General features: G+C 50.3%; 1 pseudogene; it reads left to right on the top strand.

The window, feature by feature from the left end:
* Positions 1-14139: 14139 nt before the first annotated feature.
* The window catches only part of LOC125096227 (ral guanine nucleotide dissociation stimulator-like), a 254921-nt pseudogene continuing 249986 nt past the window's right edge, over positions 14140-19074 (top strand).

Below are 19074 nucleotides of genomic sequence, written 5' to 3'. Positions count from 1 at the left end.
GGAGCGCCATTTGTGCTTCAGGTCATATCAACAAAGGTAAAGGCAAAGGCTTCTCCCCCCACCTCCCATTCTTTCAAGAAGGAGAGTAGCATTGACTGAGAAAAGCATGTATAAGGCTGAGTTTGTTGTTGTGGGGCCCTTCTGGAGGTCAGCTCCAAGCATTGTTACTAGGGACTGTTTTAGGGACAAGAGAATAACTCGATTCGACAGAGCACTGTGTTGTCCTGATGGTCCCTACAGTGGGGTCCCTCTGCACTTTGTGGGCTGGAGTTGCCTGTATTAGTGGAACTTGGCTAATAGTAAGGGAACCTTGGGCTGGAAGTTTTCTGCTCCCCAGGGAGGGAGGGCAGGTAGGATAGGAAGGAGTGGAGAGTTGTGGATCACTGATGCATCCGAGTACGAGGTGGAGACCAACCTTGAGTTTAGAGGTGAGTGACTTCCCAGAGCTGGGCAGAGTCAGGACCAGGATCCTGTCTCCAGATCCCGAACTGATAATGTCCCCACGTCCTCACTGCGCCCACCACACAGACTAACAGAAAAGAAACGGAGTGCTGAGGCCTAGGGGAAGGGTGATCCCAATTAAGATGATTGAAAAAAAAAAAAAAAAGAAGAAGAAGGGGAAGGGAAGCCAAGTGCACGTCCTTCCTTCATGGGGGATTTTTCCTCCAGTCAGAGCCCTTATGTTGGCTGCTGCAGGCCTGGGAGCATTGCTGGGCTTTCAGAGGGACAGCCACCATTCTGGTCATTCGCATGCCTGTCCCCTCCCCATAGGGCTGGTTACCCCCCTCCTTTCCCTGCACTGGGCTTGCTCCCATGGTGTAAGCATTGCCGCTACTCAGGAGGGAAGAGGAGCAGAAGCAGCAGCTGGGCTGGACATGGGGTAGAGCTGGTAAAAGGGACTCTGGAGCCGGACGTGACCCGTGGCAGTTGTCTCCTACACTCAGCCTCAGTTTCCTTGCCCGGTAAGGGCACCTGCTGGACAGGTCCCGTGTAAGAATCCCATGAGCCCAAGCACTTCGTGGCCCAAGGCATAAAGGGATTTCCTCCTGGTAGAGGGTCACCGGCTTGGCTTCCTGTCAAAGGACAGCAAGCGACACCCACAAGCGGTCCAGGGATGCCGGATCGTTCTGGGGAGTCTGCCTTGCTGTCTCCCCACAGCAACGCTCCCCTCCCTGGCCTGGGGCTCTGGGAGTCCGCAGCCTGTGCCAGCACACGGGAACTGAGTCCATTGTGACAGCCTGTGAATTACCCTCCCCTTCAGAGCCCGCACGTCTTCTGTCACTTAGCTGAATCGGACACCGGGGAGAACACGGTCTTCGAGCACACCAAGAACGCGCCTCCGTGCGCACAGCGCGCTGAGCCACACCTTGATTTAAAAGCAAACCAAGATGTTGTTTCACAACCTTGTTCTGAGAGTCGCCCCACGGGTGTGCCACCACGAGTAATTGGTTTCTGACTCACCCATGGAGCTCGACTTGTCCCTGGGGTGCTGGTACCCAACCCCTGGCGGGGAGGTGGGGGGCGCGGACAGGAGCAGCCCTGAGGAGTGTCTGCTGCTGCCCAGGGGGAAATAACTCCCACTGCAGGCTGTCGGTGGGTGTCCCCGAATGCAGAGTGGACTGTTGGGGGCCAGTAGGACCCGGCTGCAGCTCAACACTGCTTGAGATTAATAGCGAGGTTCAGAATGGCTTCTCAGACAAGGTGCTCTCCAAGGAACCACGTAGCTCTGCCCTTCTCTGATTTTAAAGCATCTTAGGCGTGGTGACTCAGCTCGGGGGTGTGCAGGAAAATGGTCCCAAAGACTAGACGGAGTTCTGAGACAACGTGCATCTTGGTGGTACCCGGGTGCATGAACAGACAGGCGGTCCATGTGCAGGGACCTCCTTACTCATTTTGCCTGACAGTGGATGTTTTCCAAAACTTTAAAGAGCAGATCGTGGAGGAGGACATGTGGGAAAGGGCTTCTGGGTGCCTGTTTGCATTTTGTTTCTCCGCTCCATGCCCGACAGAAAAATGCCAAACCTCTTTGCTTTTGCCATTGACCGGAGAGCGTGCCCCTCCCCGAGCGGGGGTGCGGCTCAGGGCAGGGAGCAAGGAAGGTGCCAGCCGCCGGCTCAACCCGGGGAGCCCAGCAGCCGTCGGTGTCAGTGAAGTTAGGACTTTCAGCCAGACCATACCCCCACCCCTGATCCAACCTCTTAAACATATTTCAAGTTAGAAAGGGGATTGACAATTGAGGATGATGTTTTTCTAACCTTTAAAAAATGTAAACAGTAAACATAACATTGATGAACAAACATGCCCAGACCAGAGATGTACGACTTGCTGGATTTCACGCAGACCACACCTGAAGGCACTGCCGCAACTGACCTTTCTCTTGTTTTCACAGATGCTGAGCTCCCAAGTTCATGTGCTTTCTGAGCATCTACGCCCTGTCCTTCCTGAGCACACAAATTTCTGAACCAGCTGGGTTCTGCTCCCTGGGACTTGCTGTCGTGGACACGCCAGGCCTGAGTGGGCTGAGAAGGGAAAGTCTCTCTCTGGGTCGGGTATGACAGAACATTGCTGGAACCCAAGGTGGCCAAGGGGCCTTCCAGAATGACACAGAGCTTCTTCCAGACTGGAAGACCCCCCGGGGACGTGGAGACTTTTTGCTAGAAGCAGGAAAAGATGGAGCATGTGTGGCAGAGGACCGCTCCCACCTTCCAGCGTCCCAGAGAGGGAGCTAGTGAAATGGGGCTGGAGAGAAAGCTCATTGCTCTACAGCACCACTGTCACCACAGGGAGATATAGCCCACCCACGGAGGACAGCCTGCAGCATGGCCAAAGCTTGGTAACTGGGAGCTGATGCAAGTCACAGACATGTCCCTACATCCCACACCATTTCTTCCTGGAAGCCCTCCACCCCGGCCCTCCACACACCGTGATTGCTTCCTCCTCTGTATTCTGGATGGAATGCTGACGATAAATGCAATAAATCCAGCACACACTGATCAGACACTGCTGGGGTCCCCACGGTGAACAAGACTGGTGTTTTCCCCCTGGGACTGGCAGGGGCACGAGGAGCCCACGGGTGCATGCCGCCATGGGTCATCAGGGTCCAGTGTTCACAGAACCCTTCTTTGAGGAGACCGTGTAAGTCAGTAGGACTCAGTGGGATAAAACAAATGGCAGGAGACAGTCCGGAGGGAGTGTGGAAAAGCCCAGGGAGGGGAGGGCTTGGGCACGTTCCAGGGACAAAGGGATTTCAGGCAGAGTCTCAGGGAGAACTGAGGGACTGTGGCTACCCTGTCCTGGGGCTGCAGAGGGCTTGACCACAGAAGGGGGCCCTTCCCTGAAGCTAGACTGAGCTTTATCCCAGTGCCAAGGGAAAGCCCTCAGAGGTAGGTAGGTGACGGGATGGCCCATTTGTGGGGAAGGCCCAGAGCCCCAGCGGGGCAGCACGCACCAAACTCTGGAGGTGGAGGAATGCTGGGGCACCGGGCAGCATTGCATATGTAATCCCCCCACAAACCAACTCTAGACAAACTAAGAGCAGCAGGCCTTGCCCCATTTTTGGCATAAATTCCAGCTGAGAAAGCATGTGGATGCTTCCATTATCTCTTGAAAACCTTAAAGGATTCCATTTTCCTCTCCAAAGATTAGAGTTAAAAAAAAAGTTCCTGTAGATTTTGGAAACATACCTGTTCTGCCCGTCACTTTTTTAAAAAAAACTTATCTCCCAATTTTTTTTTTATATTAAGTCTTAAATTTTTTTTTTTTAAGATTTTATTTATTTGACAGAGAGAGAGAGAGTGATCACAAGTAGGTGGAGAGGCAGGCAGAGAGAGAGAGAGGAGGAAGCAGGCTCCCCAGAGAGCAGAGAGCCCGATACGGGGCTCGATCCCAGGACCCTGGGATTACAACCTGAGCTGAAGGCAGAGACTTTAACCCACTGAGCCACCCAGGTGCCCCCTTATCTCCCAATTTTTAAAGGTCTGTAACATTTAACAGATACAAACTAACACATATAAGATTGAGGCATCATAATAAAATGAACACTGTTAACCCACCAGTGGGCCTAAGAATAAGAATGTCATCAAGGTTACCAAGATGGTCTCCAGTGTCACAAGGTCCAAGAACAAGAGGGTCCCTCCCTGAATCCAACCCCTTGCTCCATCCATAACCCTGGGGAAACCAGGTTCCTAATTTTTCTTGGTATCAGCTCCTTGTTTTTTTTATCTAGTTTTATAACAGGAAGTCTAATTTTGAATGATCTGAACTTCATAAAATGTCATACTCTATGTTGGCTTTCCTGAGACTTTTTTGATTCACTATTTCTTCTAAGGTTCATCTTTACTTTTGCATGTGGTGGGTAAACACCGTTTTTACCGCTGCATAATATTCCATTGGGTGATCTCATCTGGATTTACTTATCCATTCCCCTGTGATGGACGCAATTCAGTTGTTACTAGTTTTTGTCCCTTCTAAACAGTGCTGCTGGGAACATTCTCCCATCCGCCCCTTGGCATTTTGGTGCAAGAGCAAGAGTGACCTTAGAGCATGAACCTAAGAAAAAACTTGCTGAATCTCTACATTGTTTGCCGAGTGGCCGTACCATTCTTATCTGCCACTGACTTCTCCTCTGGAAGATGGTTGTCCATGACTTTCACCCATTTAATTGTTGGGTGATATGATTATTTCTTATTGATCATTTATTGTTCTCTAAAATTAATCCTTTATTGATTATATATATTTTAAAAGCAATTCTCAGCTTGTGAATAAATTCTCTATTTTGGAATAATATCAAATTACAAAGTTGCAAAGATAGTACCGGGAATTACCATCCACTCTTCACTTGGTTTTCCCTAATGCTTGCATCTTATAGCATCAAGGGCACAACAAAGAAACCAACATTGGTATTTGCTACTATTAATTGAACTCTAGACTTTCTTTGGATTCCACCAGTTTTCCCAGCAACGTCTTTTGCTGCTTCAGGAGCCAATCTCCGCAGGGTACCACCATGCCTTTCGTGTATATTGTCTTAATTCCCTTCATGTTGTCTTTTGGTGAATGGAGTCCTTAATTTGAAAGGAGTTGCATTTTTCATTTATAATTAGTACTTTGGGGAACTTGTTTACGAAGTTCTTCCTTGTGCCTATGCCACGAGGATGCTCTCCGATATTTAGGTTTTGTCTTTCACGTTACACCCTTTCTTGCATTACGACTGAACTTTGCGCCTGGTGTCGGGTGGAGACCCAGTTTCATTTTTCACTTGTAATAATAGCTGCATAATGAGACCTTCGATTTAATATGAAAGTCCCTCCGCTGTTTTCCTTCAAGAATTCTTGGTCTGTCCGTGGTTCTTCACCCTTACGTAAGATTTTAGATTCAACTTGCTAAGTCCCTCGAAGACGCCCGCTGGGATTCGGCTTGCAACTGCGCGGAGATTCTTCGGAGGAACGGACGTCGTCACGATATCGCATTCACAATGTCCGTATCTGTTATCCATGAACTTCACGTTCTCCGCATGGATTTTGGTCTTTTAAAATACGTCTCAAGTCCCATTTTGCAACCACTGCTAAAGCACCATTGGCCAAAATGAAGTTCCAATCCTTTGTGACTTCTGACCAGTGTAAGAACCATAAAGGGCATTTTAATGCTCCTTCCCACATTTGCAGCAAGATTATGTCTCTCCTCTGCCCAAAGATCTGAAACTGAAGCGCGGTGTTCAATCCATGCCCATCCGAAAGGATGATGACATTCTAGTTCTTGCAGGACAGCACAAAGGTCAGCAAATTGGTGACATAGTCCGGGCTTGAAAGAGCTGCGTCCTCTACACTGAGCAGGTGAAACAGGAGAAGGCTGATGGCACGCTGGCTGTGCAGCGTGCACCTTCATAAGGTTGCTAACACTAGACCAAAACTCGACAGAGATCCCCCCAAAGATCCTTGAACGTGAAGTCAAATCTCGTCAAGAGGAAATGAAAAGAGCAAATATAAGATGAAAAAATGGAGAAGATGCATGAATAAAGTAATCCTCAACTTTCATTAAAAATCACTAATATGGGGGCACCTGAGTGGCTCAGTGGTTCAGCGTCTGCCTTCGGTGCAGGTCATGATCCAAGGGTCCTGGGATGGGGTCCCACATGGGCTCCCTGCTCGGCGGGAAGCCTGCTTCTCTCTCTCCCACTTCCCTGCTTGTGTTCCCTCTCTCACTAGGTTTGTCGGTCAAATAAATAAATAAAATCTTTTAAGAAAAATTGCTAATATGAGGGGTGCCTGGGTGACTCAGCTGGTGAAGTGTCCGACTCTTGGTTTTGGCTCAGGTCGTGATTCCAGGGTCATGAGATGGAGACCCAAGACAGGCACCCTGCTCAGAGGGGAGTCTGCTGCTCTCCCTCTTTGCCCCTCCCCCCACTTGCACATACTCTTTCTAGATACAATAAATAAATCTAAGAAAATTCTGAAATGAATAAATAAAATATATGTTTCAATGCCTTTCAATTTTTTCTCTAGAGAAAACAATTTGTTTTTGTTAGATTTATTCCTATATATTTGATGTTTTTGCTGATACTGTAAAGAATATATATATTTTAAAAGATTTTATTTATTTATTTGAGAGAGAGAGAGAATGAGAGAGAGGACGCATGAACAGGGGGAGTAGCATGGAGAGGGACAGAGGGAGAAGCAGACCCCTGCTGAGCAGGGAGCCCAATGCGGGACTCTATCCCATGACCTGAGCTCAACCAACTGAGCCACCCAATATTATATTTTCTTATTTAGTTGACGGCAAATGCGTAGAAATCCAATTGGTTTTTTAAATTATTTAAGTTGGGAAAATTCACAAATCATAGGAGTTATTCTTTTAAACTGTATGATCTAGTGTGTTCACACAGTTGTGCTACCATCAGCTCTCTCTAATTCCAGAACATTTCATGCCCCCAAAAGAACCCCTGTACCTGTTAACAGTCAATCCTCAGTTCTCCTTCCTAGATAACAGCTAAGTTATTTTTTTCTGTGTGGACTTGCCGATCCTGGACACTCTGTATAAATAGAATCATACAATGGGGAGTCTCATATGACTGGCTCCTTGCACTTAATATAATATTTTCAAGGTTCATCTCCAAGCAACATGTATCGTTCCTTTTTAGAGCTGAATGATATTCCACTGTATGGGTGTCCCACGCTTCGTTTATCCATTCTTCAGCTGACGCGCATGTAGATGGTTTCCCCTTTGGCTCTGACGAAGAGCCCTGCTATGAATCTTCATGTACAGATTTTTGGGTAGACACGTGTATTCAGTTCTTCTGGATGAATACTTAGGAATGAAATTGTCGGGTCTATGGTAACTCCACGTTTAACTTTTAGAGGAACTGTCCAACTGTTTCTCAAAACAGTGGCACCATTTTGCATTCCCACAAGCAACGTACGACGGTTCCAATTGCCCCCATCTTTGCCACATTTGTTATTGTCTGTCTCTTTTGTTATAGCCATTCTAGTGGGACGTGCTCTCGTTGTAGTTTTGATCCACATTATTCTAATGACTAGGGATGTTGGGCACTTTTTCACGTGTTAATTGGCCATTTGTATATCCTTTCCAGAAAGATGTGTATACATATCCTTCGCCCATTTTTAAATTAGGTTATGTGTCTTTTTATTGTTGTGTTGTGAGAGTTCTTTATATATTCTGGATATAAGTCTCTTGCCAGATGTACAATTTGCAAATATCCGTCTTCTAGTCTATGGTTTGTCTTTTTTCTTTTCTAATAACAAGGCAAAAAAGTTTCCAATCGTGATGTAGTTCAGTTTATCTGTTTCGTATTTTTTTTTCTTCTGTCCCCTGTGCTTTTTAATGGTGATAGACCAGACGCATCTCCCTTAAAGTCAGGAACAAAACAACAGTGTGTGTGTTTGATTTAAGGGTTTCCTCTCTCACTGAACCAATCAATCAATTGCTTGCTCCCTCTCCCTTGACTGTAAGTCATCGCTTCAGGAAAGGACAGGTGACCAAGCCAGGTCCCCCAGCCTTCTTCAGTGGGATCCGTCCAACTGAACCTGGGACAGAGTAACCCATTCTCTCCTCTCTGATTGGAAAGATACAAAAAATCACCCCGAAGTAATAACCTCAGTTCCGCTGCAGAGTAAAGAAGTCTATTTGCAGAAATGGCAAAATATACTGCTCCTTGTGTCTTTCCTGACTTCCCGAAAATTCAGTTTTCATGTTGGGAAAATTGGAAAAATTCCTACCTCATGGGTTGCTGCAAATACAAATAAATATACAAATAATATACAAATACAAATAAAATAATGATTACAAAATGCTTTAGCAGGAAGACTCACTAACTGCTCCCTGTCAATTTTGTCATCATTAATGTTACACATAAGCTCATTCCACACTTGCAGCCTGGCCTTCCTTCTCCCTCCCAGCATTGTCACCTCCTCCCCCACCATGATCCCCATCCCCACCCGTGGAGACTGCAGAAGGATTGATTTCCCTCTAATATAGCACATGTTAGCATAGCATAGGTTTCATTTGCACTGATCATTTCCATCCGCTGAGGATGTGTTTCCAGAATGCCAACTCCGTCTTGTATGTTTTTAAAATATTCTTTTCTAAATTGTGATAACAATATACACAGAATTTACCATCTTGGCCATTTTTAAGTGCAACATTTCCACCGGTAGTGAATATAGTCACATGGTTGTGCAACCATCACCACCGTCCAGAACTTTTCATGTTGCCAAACTGAAACTATATCCCATTAAACAATACCTCCTCGCGCCCCCCTCCAGCCCCAGCCCCTGGCCACCACCATTCTGCTTTTTGTCTTTATGAATCTGACTACTGTAGGTACCTCATGTCAGTGGAATCATCTAGTATTTCTCTTCAGGTGATTGGCTTATTACCCTTACTGTGACGTCCTCAAGTTTCATCCATGTTGTAGAACATGTCAGAACTTTGCTCCTTTTTAAGGCTGAACAACGTTCCGTTGTACGGACAGACCACATTTGCTCGCCCATTCATCTGTGGACACTTGGGTTGTCTTCACCTCTTGTCTATTGCGAGTAAGGTTTCTGTGAAGTGGGTCTACAGACATTTCTTTGTGACTCTGCTTTCAATTCTTTTGAGCACACACTCAATGGCTCATATGACTTCTAAGAAAGAAAGAAGCTCTGGAGCTTCAGCACAAATCCTCTCTGGGGTTATTACCCCCTGTTCTCATCACTGGCAAAGACTCTGTGGCTCCGGGAAGATGGCTGCTTGCCCAACGTGTCCCACACAGGTCGTGAGAGAAGATGAACCTGCAGCGTGGACCATCGGCTCTAGAGCCCAAGCTCTTCCCATCTCCCTCCCCAAACAGAATATTCTTGGGGATAATGATGGGCTCCCCAAAACAATGTGTTAGAACATGAACACACAAGACCCAGAACTTTGTAATGCATGAAGACTAAACAGAAAACTTAGTGAAGGAGGAAATTCCATTCACAGAAGCTTTGAAATTGCTTGGAAATTAACCTGTTGAAGTAAATTTCAGGATTTGCTGAAGAAGATTTAAAAACTCTTAAGGGAGAAATAAAGGAAGAATTGAAATTTGGGGTTTCTTTCAGGCTAGAAAGATTCAGAATGATAAAGATCGAGAAGCTCCTGTAGTTCATTACAGATAGAGCTCAAAAATGAGCTAAGCGGTGCCTGGGTGGCTCAGTCGTTAAGCGTCTGCATTCAACTGAGGTCATGATCCCAGGGTCTTGGGATTGATCCCTGCGTCAGGCTCCCTGTTAAGCAGGGAGCCTGCTTCCTCCTCTCTCTCTCTCTACCTACTGGTCATCTCTGTCAAACAAATAAATAAAAATATCTCTAAAAAATAAATAAAAAATAAAAAATTAAAATAAATAAATAAATAGATAAATAGATAAATAAAGGACATCCTTACTGCACCAAGATTTTATTAGGAAGTCTTCTCTCACCCACAGCTCTGCAAGAATGTCCAAGGTCACAGGAAGTGTTGAGTCCCATACTCATGCCCCAGACCCTCCCAGGGAAGCGACACCCCAGAGCAGTTTTGCAGAGCTGCCCCCTCCCTTCTGTGCCCCTTTCCCTCCCCGATGTGGAAGCAAGCCTCTGGGTCTGGCCTACCCTCTTGCCGGCACGGGCTCTCCTCCTGCTCCTGGGGTCCTAGCCTGTGCTGACGAAGGACCAGCGCCGTGTGGAGCTGTGGGTGCTCACTCACGGCAGCAAAACTCACCCTGTGGAGAGTTAGTGGATGTTTGAAGAACAGTAGTGCTCGTCTCCTCTCACCCGGGAGTCATTCCAAAGGATGTGATGACCTTGTGTCATGCAAGTGCCTGTATCCCTAGATATTCTCCTCCCCCATTGACCCCAAATCATTGAACCTTAGCTGTGAAGTCCTGACCCATGTTTCTCTGGTGCAGGAATCGCTTCTCTAACATGGTCATCTAGCCTCTGCCTGAATGCTTCCATGACAGGACCTCCGACTCCATTTGTCACTGTCAATGATTGCCCCTGCCTTCTCCCCATCTGGAGCGTAGACACTCAGGAGAGGGGGATGGCTCTTCATTCGTTATCTTTAATACTTTAATGAATCTTAGGCAGGCACAATGCACAAAATACTGATGCTTTAGTATTTCCTGTCACCCCACAAAGATTCGTTAGCATCTGCTTACGTGCCAGGCACCTGTGCTAGGAGTTCAGAATCCATCAGTTCCCAAGACAGTCTCCAGCCATCTCTTAGCGTACATGCTAGAGAGGGGAAAGCATAAACCATCAAAGGAGGAAATGATTTACTTTTTTACATTTAAGTGGTGATGCATGCAAGGAAGGAACAAAGAGCCAGGTGGACTGAGGCCATGCTGGGGGAAGGGGCTGAGAGAGGTGGTCAGGGAAAGCGCATCACAGGCAGGATAGAGGCTCCCAGCTGCTGTCAGTTGGACTGTGCACCTGCTGGTTGTTTAGAGAGCCCTGGATCACCTGGTGGCGATCACTCATCTGGGACAGCTGTGCCCACGTGATGGGCCCTGGGCACACTGGCCGGACCGTTGCGCTCTTCCTTTCCTGCCGCTTTGAGACAGAAGCACTGATGTGTGCTGGGCGCATGTGATGCTGATTGAAGGGGAGGCCCCCAGTGAGGCACAGTGTGCGGACCCAACCAGCCCAAGGTCTAGTGCTTGCCACTCACCAGCCCAGAAGACCTGGAACAATTCATTTCATCTCAGCTCCTCTGTGCTCTCATCCAGCCACTGAGAAAAATGAGCTTGCGCCACTGGGGAGCTGCAGGTCTGAGAGACCGTGCATCAAACGGGACTGACATGTTTTTCGAAACGGACTTTGGTTAAGGCTCCTCCAAGTAGGTGCCTCCCCTCGGCTGTATCCAAGATATCACCCGCACAACTGGTTCCCACCAGGCCCCTCGGGCTCTGAAGCTGCCGCAGGCACCACAGTGGGAGCTGGAGGTAGCTCTTGACGTGGTTCAGCATCTTCTTCTGGGGCTGGGGCTGGGGCTGTCGGTCCAAGAAGAGAAAGTATCATCCCCATGATTGACTTTTCACGCCCCTCCTAAATCAAGGAAAATTTCCCCACCGTTCAATGTTCTCTGAGTCCAGGAAGCAATCCCTAGAGGGTCTCCCCTGATGGCAGGTCATGGGCACAGGGATCTGAGGCTACTCCTTACTCCCCCTACCAGTTGATGGAGGCTTGCTCTGTGTGGCCTCCTCTGTTCCCTGCACAGGTCTATATCAGCCACCCCTGTCCTCCTCAGCTCAGCATCTCTCTGGTTCTCGGCCCTCGCCCCCTCCCCTCCTGCTTGTGCTCTTCTCCCTCTAATAAAGAAATAAAGTCCTAAAATAATACATAAAAGATTGAGCGTCAAAGTGTACACTGAGGCCTTCAAGACCGGGCTGGAAACACCTCCTGTGTGTATTTCCTTGTCATCTTTCCTCTTGTGCTGATGGCATCAGAGGTGCATGACATCCCAGGGAGGGAGGCCGATGGTGGAGGGACTCTGGGCTCCTGAAAGACCACATAAAGGATTTCAGTCTCCAATCTGAAGAGTCACTCAGTACTGCCATGGGGGGACCTCTGTGGTGACATACTACCAAAATTTGGGGAGTTACTTGGTATTCAGCATAATGTAATATACCTCCGTACAACATGTTGCAATCACCAAGTTCACTTCAATAGTGATCAGCCTAAAACCTTTAAAAAGGACCAAAGGGGCACCTGGCTTCCTCAGGCACTAGGATCCTTGATCTCAGGGTTATGAGTTCGAGGCCCACATCAGGCACAGCTAACTTAAAAAAAAAAAAACAAAACAAAAGGTTTACACAGACTAAAACCAGTGAGGCTCAAACAACGGAGCTGGTCTGTGCTGGGATGGATCTTGTCTCCCGTTCATTCAGCCACTGGGCACTGCACACTCAGATGGTGCCAGTGCTTATCAGTCCGGCGGGTTCTCCTCGTAAGAGCTCAGGGTCTAGAGGAGAAGATGGACAAACGAGAAACCAAAATGTGAATGGAAAGAGCGATTGCTCCACAGCAGAAGAGCAAGGGACTACAACAAAGGCCCGAACTCCACCAGGTGAGGGGTATGACAAGGGTGTGCTGAGATGACACTGAGAATTCCTGCGGGAGGAAAAGGAGACAGCCCTGCACAAATGCGAGTGCATTCCGCCTGGCAGAGGGCACCATGGAGCAGAGGATTGGAGGTTAGAAAGGGCCAGGATGGCCAGAGGAAGCTGAAGAAGAAGCAGATTGTGAGGGGAGGGGGGCCAGGGCCCGGGAAGTTGGACAGTATCAGTGCCCTTTTCCCAGGGCTGTGTAACCCACTTCCCACACAGTGGCTGAACCCACAAACGCTGCCTCGTGGTCTCAGGGGATGAGGAATCCAGCGGTGCTCAGCTGGGGGCTCCTTCCAGAGTCTCTCCTTACGTTGGGGCTGCTGACAACACCAAGGGAGGACCTGCTTCACCGACGAACCTGAGCTCACTTAGGGGCATGGGCCAGATACAGCCCATCTCAAAGACCTGAGTTCTTCTGTCTGCTGTGGAGTCACAGGGCTGTGCCACGTGCGTATGTCTGTGTCATGGTTCAATCTAGGGGCTTGTGCTCCCGTGTGAGGATCTGAGAGAAAACATGGGTCAGAGTCAACATGGGGCTGGGCACTGAGCTTTTAGAACTAAAGCTCAGAAGGGCCTTGGGGTCATGTTGCCACGTTCTGTGACATGGAAGTCAATCACGAAGTGCAGACCACTCTCAGGGGAGGGGGTCACACAAGCATGTATACAGAGGAGTTGGGGAATCAATGGATCCCATGAGGGGAGACTGTGAAGATCCCTGCAGGGTCTGGGCCTTGCCCAGAATCAGACTGGTAGGGAGGCTCAGCAGGCATGAACCCGGCTCTTTGAGTGTCCTCAAAGTTGGGGTCCTGCACGCACCTAGCCATTCACTGGGGGCCCTGGAAAAGGTTGTCTGGAAGGAAGTGGCTGTCGACCTGGAAATGTTAACGGGCTGAGGGTGATCATTGATATCCTAGATAGGAGACATCTCCCCATGTTCTTGTCTGAGGAGGACCCCGGGTCATGGCGACCCACTGGATGGACCCCTATCTACATCACACCCTTTGGAAAGGAGGGAATGGCCTGCATCCCAAGACAGGCGGTGTCTAGGGGTAAGGGTACATTCTGACCATCAAGGGCCAAGACTCCAGTCCCTACTTTAGGGTTTGCATTGAAAATTCAAAGCCTAAGATCTTGGGAAGCTATTACGCAGCCCTCTGTGGGTGGGGCTGTCGTCTACTGGGACCCCAGAATGTGAGCACTGATGAACACATGTGTGCACACAGGAGCGAGCGTGCTTGTGCACACAAACACACACACCCCAGTAGGGACTGTGGGGTGGGATCTGATTAGTAGCAGATTCCAGGAAGGTGATAGGAGGGAGGAAATTTGGTGGGAGGTATTTCCTACATGTGACACCTCTCCTCTAACATCATAGCTATTATCCAACCTATGCCTGTGGACATCTGATAGAAAGACATGCCGGAAGCATCCGTTATTTTGCAGAGAAGACCATCCCTGTCAGGCACAATAGCTTATCTAGGGTCAAAACCAGGTAAGAATACAGACTTGTGTCTCAAACCAGGTGTGTCTGCAAGCTGGGGCCCTGGCTGCTCCCAGACCTTCCCTGGGGGCCTGTGGAGAGGGGTGTGTTGGGCTCACTGTGTACAGATAAGATGTGGCCTTGCATGCAGAAGGGGGATGAGGAGATGGCAGACCGGAGCACTGTTTGGGTAGGGGTCCAACCAGGAGTGGACCCCGGTAGGGGATCTCAGGAAGTGATGTCACTTCCTTGACCAACCCCCAGAACTTGGAACCCCTGTAACCAGGCACCCACATTCTAGTCCGGTACAGGGTTACTTGGCTCAGGACATCGGACACAGAAAGATGTTTTCCTGTTGTCTGCCTGCTTCCTGGGGCTCTGGGTACCAGAAACCCCAGGAAAATGGCTTGTTCCCATGCTGCAGACATTGGCTCAAACCTTGCCCCCAATGCCCTCCCAGGGCATTTCGAGGGAGATGCCATAAGGTACTTACTACTGAGCAGACTAGGCGATGCCCACCCCTCTGAACCGTCCTAGGGAAGCCCCATCCCTTCCTCTGGGTTTGAGGGGAGGAGGATATGTGGGGGTTCCCTCCCATGGGCTGGAGGAGGGTGAGCACAGTGGATACCCTGGTGATCCCTTCTTGTTCACACCAATGTCATGGTGGGCCGGGTGGACAGGGGATTCCTGAGGTGCCTCTTCGCTGTGCCAGAGCACATCCAAGGTCCTGAAGCTGGGCCCGTTTCTCTCCTTGGGGGAGGGGTCTGCACACTGGGCTGTGGTGTGTCTGGAATGGAGCGCCCTGGGTCTGAAGACCAGCAAAGGCCTCCAGACTTAGGCAGGGCTCTAAGGCCTCCTGCCTGGCTGCCGGGCACTGTCTTTACAGAACGCTCCAGAGGAGATGGTGCAGGAGCTGAATGTCGACATCCCCTGCTCTCCTTCCTCTAAGGACAAGAAGCCCCACAAGGCCAATAGAGTCTGGCGCTGGCTCAGGGTGAGTGCAGGTGCTGGGGAGACCCGACTTCCGGGGCGCCGATGAAGCACCAAGGGCCCCACTTCCTAGAAGCCAGCCTGGCCTCCTAGAGTCCTGTACTCCCATGAATCTGCATCCCATCTCTTCCCAAACTTGCCCTCATGGTCCTGCCCACGCCTTGGACAGAAGCAGAGTCGTTGTCCACATACTTATAGGAATATCATTAAAGAGACTTTAAAGCCGTCTCATCCCGCTTATCTAGAATCCTTTTGCCTGTGCTAGGCATTTTCCTAACTCGTGATCCCAGGTGTCCCCATTGGCCCAACAGTCCTTCCTCAGGTTCTGCAAGTCTTGCAAATGATCATTTGCAAGAGTGAGTTGGGAGACTTTTTTCCAAAGGGACATAGGGCCCATGGTACTCTGTCTCTAGCTCTGTCCTTTTGTTTTGATGGAACACATTTGGGAAACCCCCCAGGGTCAGGAACAGAGGCCTCACTGCACTGCACTGCACTGCACAGCAGTCCAGAAGGCCAGTCACTTATCCAGCCATGGAGCCCTTCACTGGTGCAGGACTGGATGTAATCCCCTTCTGTGGCCAATGCACAGTGCTGCATCCTACAGCCTACGCGCCCTCCTGTCCTAAGCCCTCTCACCTAAAACATCTCTGTGTTCTTGTCTCAAGAATGGAATATGTTGGGTGCCAGGGTGGCTCAGTGGGTTAAGCCTCTGCATGCAGCTCTGGTCATGATCTGAGGGTCATGGGATCAAAGCCCAAGTTGGGGGTCTCTGCTCAGCGGGGAGCCTGCTTCCCCCTCTCTGTCTGGCTGCGCCTCTGCCTACTTGTGACCTCTCTCGCTGTCAAATAAATAAATAAAAAGTCTTTAGAAAAGATACAAAGAATGGGTTGTTATCAGAAATCAAGGATCCATGCCACTCATTCAGGGAGGTGCTAACAATACTCCACTCACGAAGGGACCTGAGATATTAGCAAATACAGACATCATTTCTTTCCATTCTTTGTATGATAGCAAGAACATTTTCTCTTTTCCTTAAAGGTTTCTGAATTAATTGGTTGATGGATGGATTTGAGAGAGAGGCATGGGCAGAGTGGGGAGAAGCAGAGGGAGAGACAGAATCCTCAAGCAGACACTGCCTTATGGACACAGCCCTAGAGGAGCAGTCTCAGGACACCTAGACCATGACCTGAAGCAAAACCAAGAGCCTTAGGCTTAACCCAATGAAACACTGAGTCACCTGATTCTTTTTCGGACTCTAGGCTCTCTTGTCCCACCTCTTGCATAAAACACTGAGATCTGGGGGCTCGTTCAGCCCTCCAAGCCCCACCCCTCCTGGTGGCCACAGCACTGACTCATGTCTCCTCTGATTCACCTCAGGGGAAAAATGGTTCAACCAGGAAGAGGAGGAGGACCTCGGTGCTGTTGGCCAACCGGGCCAACAAGCTACAGGCCACAATAGATCACCTGGTGCCTGCCGTCATAAGACAAGATCTACGCTATGTCCACATCTTTCTGGACACATACCGCGCCTTTGCCACCACCCAGGAGGTGCTGGACCTCCTATTTGCAAGGTGAGCACCCTCCCCTGCCCCTAACTGCTCCGTGTGATTTGGCCACTGCCTGGTTGTGAGACTTTGGCATGTCCCCAAGCTTCCCTTTGCTCCTAACTGGGGCAGAGGTATTATAGGGACTCAGTGGGGTCTTGTAGGGAAAGGACACCTGGGCGCCTGCACCAGTGGAAAAGTCTGCTGGAGGGCCGGTGGACATGCTCTTTTTACATTCCCGAACCCCTCATGATGAAGCTTCTGCCTCATCCCGCACTCTCACTACGGTCTTGAGCTGGGCTCCTTTGCCATTGAAAGGGAGATCAGTCTCCTTCTGGGCTCTGTGTCTGGGTGAATGCAGAGCAGGCATCCCTGGGGTGAGCAGGGCCAGGCCCACTCAGTGTCTGTGATGGGCTGGTTGGGGCCTTTCATTCAGCAAGCATTCAGGAAGCCCCAGTCAGTAGAGGCGATTAACTAGGACTGAATGTGATCCCTGTACAGACAGACAGCACCCAGTGCTGCAGGCACAGGGTCAGACGAGGAGAGCCAACATCCACAGACATCTCATGTGATGCCCCCTGGCCTCCTCTAGATTCGGATGCGTTTACTCCCACCTATGACGAGGTCGGCGGACCCCAGGAGCAGCGCAACATGTGAGTAAGCTTGGACTGCTCCAGGAGGGCCTTCCCTCTCCACCAGGGTAGTGAGGGTACTGTGAGCTCGAGGGGCTGCTGGACCTTCACGCACACCTCTGTTATTCCTGCTTTAGGGTAAAGGTCTGAGAGCTTCTCCTGGAAACTGGGAAGGTGGCCTGGGGGGATAGGGTTGATGTGTGAGCACTGTGGGAGATCAAAGGGAGGGAGGAGAGCTTCAACCCCTAAGAGGGTCATGCTCCATCCCTGCCCCCTCCCAGCCCTCTCTCTGCCCCAATTCTGGGACCCAGAACAGAGGATTTAGGAGCCATCGCACAGCAGTCTGTTGGCACCTGCACGCTGGGTGCTCAGAGGGGGCTCAGGGAGAGTGGTGACCCAGTGAGAGCTCAGGGAGCACACATCCCACACCCTGTGGGAGGGGAGTGTCAGAGGAAGCAGACCCACTCATGGCACCTAGTGAATGGGCAGAGGGTAACGTTGGAGGTATAGGGAGGGTCCTGGGAAGGCCTGGCTAGAGACAGAGTCCCTTTGTTCCCTCCTCGGGTGGATCTTCACGGAGCAGAGGTGAGTGCAGTGAGGGTAAATTAAGAGGCCAGACACCACCCCTCCCTGGGCACATGTAGTTGAATTCAAGTGGCAAGTGGGCAAGGAGACAGACTGAGGAGTGTGTCCAGCTCCCCTAAGAAGTACAGAAATGCTCACCCATGATCAAGGACTCCCACTCCTAGCGGCTTTTGGCCAGCCTGCCATCTGGGAGCAGGCCTGTCTGGTGCGGGACTGCCAGGTCACAGGTGGACAAGGAGTCCGACTGGTCTCGGACAGGAACTGGAAGCCCAGGGACCCAGGTTCCCACACGGGTTCCCTGGGATATTGGTTTGGATGCGTGCCCTGTCCTCTGACTTCTCTGCCTCCATGTCTGTCCCCAGGGCCATCTATGCCATCCTGAACACGTGGGTGGAAAAGTATCCAGGGGATTTTGTGCAGCCTCCAGAGTCTCCCAGCTTGCATGTGCTGCTGGCCTACCTGCAGGTCAATGCCGGGCTCGGACCTGGAGCGCCGGGCCCAGCTTCTGCTCTCAGAAAAGCAACACGCTGAGGCCACGGAGCCAGAGGCTACGGGTGAGGAGGACTGGGGGTGCCTGATGGGCCTGAGGAGGAGGCAGGGTGGGCCACCCTGAGGAAGCCTCCGGAGATTGTGGTCGGGCCGAGAGGAGTGAGTCTTCTCAGATCCCTGTCCCCATGGGCTTCCGTTGGGGACAACTTCCAGGGCCTGGGTCTTGAACACAGACCACGCTGTGTGGTGGGAAAAGGGAAAGGCAAAAGGGAAGTCAGTCAAGCTGATGATGCTTTCTCTTCTTGGAGCTACAGCACCAGCCCCAGAGCTAGATCATGATGTGCCTCAGGAACTCGTCCCAGCAGCCACTCTGGCACCCGCTGCATCTGGGGCCTGAGCTGGCCCCCGCCATCCCGGCTGCAGCAGCTGACCATGGGTCAGGAAGAGTAGAGCCCCACCTGCTCCGTTGAGGCCAGGGCAGATGGTCGTCAGGGCCCTCGTTCACTTCTCTGCGATGGCAGAGCCATCGGGCCTTTTGCCTGACCTGGATGTCCAGCAGGGTCCTGCCCCTGCTCTGGGGTTCCTGAAGAACCTGAAACCACCACCTGCCTCCGTGGAGCAACCAGGCTCCGCCCCTGAGCAGCAGCTCATGCTGGCTGTAGCCCAGAGCATGTCTCCCCTCTCCCGTCATTTCCTTCTTTGTCATATTTGTGTTTGTTATTCACTCTATACTTACTTAA

This window comes from Lutra lutra, chromosome 3 (genome assembly GCF_902655055.1).
Source record: "Lutra lutra chromosome 3, mLutLut1.2, whole genome shotgun sequence".
Classification (NCBI taxonomy): domain Eukaryota; kingdom Metazoa; phylum Chordata; class Mammalia; order Carnivora; family Mustelidae; genus Lutra; species Lutra lutra.
This window is presented reverse-complemented; position numbering and strand designations above follow the sequence as displayed.